Here is a 3,194-nt window from a genome sequence, read left to right on the forward strand (position 1 = left end):
GAGCCCTTTCCTTCGTGAACGCGGAGAGGGGCTGCCCGACCCTCCACACTACTAGAATTTCATCGTTTGCCGACTGCAAAATTGATCGGAATGTAGTCGGAAAATGGAGTTTGCCGACGACTTTTTGACTACTTTTGAGTAGTCGGCAGATTGAGCGTCGGAAAATACTTGCCGACTACAACAGTCGGAATTTGCCGACTACCATAGTCACAATATATAAATTAAAACCCAACCATTAAAGTAATTGAAGTGCCGACTACTGTAATCGAAACATTAATAAAATAATAATTTATTAATTTAATAATGCCGACTACGGTTGTCGTAATAGTTAAATAATTAAATAATTAATTTATTAACTATTTAGGTGATCTTCCGACTACTGTAGTCGGCATTTTCAATTTTCTAAACAAAATTCTATAAGAAAGCTGTATTTTTAATATATAGAAAAATATTGTTTATTTTGGTACACCACCTGCTAAATTATACTACCATCCATAACAATTCAATATAACAATAAAACCAAACATCGAATACATTCCTAAACATTCAAATTCCACTTGATTCACAGATTCACAATAGAGTCTAAAAGTTCAAGCATCATCAAAATCAAGTCTAATAAGTATTCAATTGTTATTCAAAACGGAAGTAAATAGTTTAAAACAAGTCTAAATGTCGTAGAAAATGTCTAAACAACCATAACATAATCTTCTCTTCATCAGAGTCCATCTCTTCTTCGCCATCATCAGATTCAACCATATGTTTCTCCATGAACTTCTGCACTTTAGCATAGTTAGCTTCAGATGTTTGAAGTCGTTCTGTAAGCTTTGAAATCTCTCTTCACATTACTTCCATTTCTTCTGAAGTTTGAGAAGTAGAAGCACCAGACAACAACGGTGATGGATGACATGAGGAAGGTTGTGCTCCAAGCCCGTAAACTTTGCCTTTCTTCACACCTCCTGCCACATTTGTCCAAGAGCCATCTGAAGTTAACAATATAATGTTCCTACGTTGAAAGAGGCCCCTGGTATGTGTTCATGTCTAGGAAAGGGTGACAGAAATACCCAGAAAACTCCTGGAGGTCTCATCTATAGGCAAAGATGGAACAATATGCAGTTTGTTACTAGTGTGACCATGTCAAATAGTTTGTGATAATATGAGTGAGGGTGAAGCTTAAAATAGCACCCCTCTCTGATATATATACCATATTGGTTAATGGTGTAAACATCTCATACAGTAGTTTAAGCTATTTGAAATGACACGATTTATTTACTTATAAAGTTTAAACTATAATATTGAAACCAGAGTTCTAACATAATTTTTTTGTTATTAATAATGCAGGAAACATGGACTCTTTGCCGTATCTTGAAACGAAATGTTTCATATAAGAAACCAATACCAGATTGGAAAGAAGTGGCAAAAAAACAAAGAAACAATTCAGTGATGAATATGGATGCTTTAAGCTCCAAAATATGCAGCAATAGTAGTATTGAATCTTTTTCAAATAATTCCCAGATTTACATCAATTTTAGCACTACTCCTGTTGTTAAGCAGAATACTTATACTAATACTATAACAGAAAATAAGCATCAGTTTGTAAGCAAACAAAGCTCAGGAACATCATCTCAAAGTACAACTGTTGCTGCAACATCCAATTCCAGTACTCCTCTGGACTTTAATGAGTGGTTAGAGCATGGCAACTGGGATGAACTTAAATCAATTTTTGAGTTTTCGTTTGATCCTTCGTTTTAGTTTTGTCTAATGTACGAGTTCTTCTGTTGGATTTAACTTATATACACTAATAGTTGTACGTAGTAGATTATTTTTCGGGCTACTACTCACAGTTACATACATGATACACCAATCATTTTACTAAGTTAGCGTCATAAGGATGATTTAAAACCCGAACCTACATGATTTTTCTTCTCACTTGCAAAGACAAACCACTACACAAATGAGATGATGATGAATTACATGACACAGAGATTAAACACAAAATAAATACTCTAATTGATGAGTCTGTTTAAATTACTTGTGACACAAAGCAATGCCATTAATCAGTATCCGTACACAAAGCAACAACACTATGGACCTCGCCCATCGTCACAACTAAAGGGGGGAAAAAGAGTGTTTTCCCCGTCAAAGAAAATACCTAATGATTATGAAAACTTTCATATTTACAGCAACTAATAAATGCATTTTGAAAAAAAATCTAATTCAAAAAAACCTAGGGCAAAATTGAAATCCTAAAGAAGGAGAGTGTTTACAGTGCCAAATTGAAATCCTAAAGAAGGAGAGTGTTTACATTACCTCTTCCAAACGATTTACAGTACCTCAATAGAATGGAAACTAAAACCTTACGCACTCAAAATTATTGAAATTAAAACCCTAAAGAGTGTTCACATTACCTCTCTAAGACGATGGCAGTACCCTCTCAAATGAAATTGAAGACGACGCCTGCTAAGCCAAATCGAAGAGACGACGCAGTGAGCTCTCTAAGACGGCAGTAACCTCTGCTAAGAACCCAAACTGATTTAATAAAAAAGGTTTTTTGTTCTAATAAAAGAGTTAGCCATTTTAAAATAATAACTATATTACATTAGTCGGAAAATAAAATTAATTTTAAGCTAAAAAATATTGTTAAAGGGCCGACTACAGTGGTCGCCATTTAATAATATTTTAAAAATTATTTAAATAAGTTTCCGACTACTGTAATCGGTAACTGGTCAATTATTTTTTTGACTTCATTTCACAAAACATTACGACTTTAGTAATCGAAATAATGGTCGAGTAAAATTATTAAAAATTAGAAAAATATAAATTTTAATTTCCCGATTACAGTAGTCGGAAAAAAATCCAACATACCGACTACACATTTGTAGTCGGCGATTGTAGTCGGAAAATGGCTAATTTCTAGTAGTGCCACGAACGCGGCAAGGCTCCCGCAAATGCGGAGGTCAAGATCCTGACCGTCTGCGAAAACAGTCGAGCTTCCGTGAACGCGGGGGTCCCAAATCACTACCCTCCGCAAACGCAGTCACATGCCCTGCGAACGCAGAAGGCTGGCACCAAATGCTAAAACTCAGCAAAAACAACCAACACACAAGTTTTTGAATGAACCTTTAAGATTTATTTGGAATCTCGTACATGCAAACCAAGTATGCAACCCAACTAAACTCGATGCTTCTGACTCAATG

At 35.2% G+C, this 3,194-nt stretch overlaps 1 long non-coding RNA gene across 1 annotated transcript; it reads right to left on the reverse strand.

Annotated features, from left to right (window-relative positions):
• Nucleotides 1-514: 514 nt before the first annotated feature.
• On the reverse strand, nucleotides 515-2,571 carry LOC102604722 (uncharacterized). Its single transcript, XR_001472313.1, has 2 exons — nucleotides 2,406-2,571; nucleotides 515-1,085 (listed from the first exon to the last, which is right to left on the reverse strand). It is a non-coding gene; the product is annotated as an uncharacterized lncRNA (long non-coding RNA).
• Between the last annotated feature and the right edge of the window lie 623 nt (nucleotides 2,572-3,194).

Source organism: Solanum tuberosum, unplaced genomic scaffold, assembly GCF_000226075.1.
Source record: "Solanum tuberosum cultivar DM 1-3 516 R44 unplaced genomic scaffold, SolTub_3.0 scf00596, whole genome shotgun sequence".
Taxonomy (NCBI): Eukaryota; Viridiplantae; Streptophyta; class Magnoliopsida; order Solanales; family Solanaceae; genus Solanum; species Solanum tuberosum.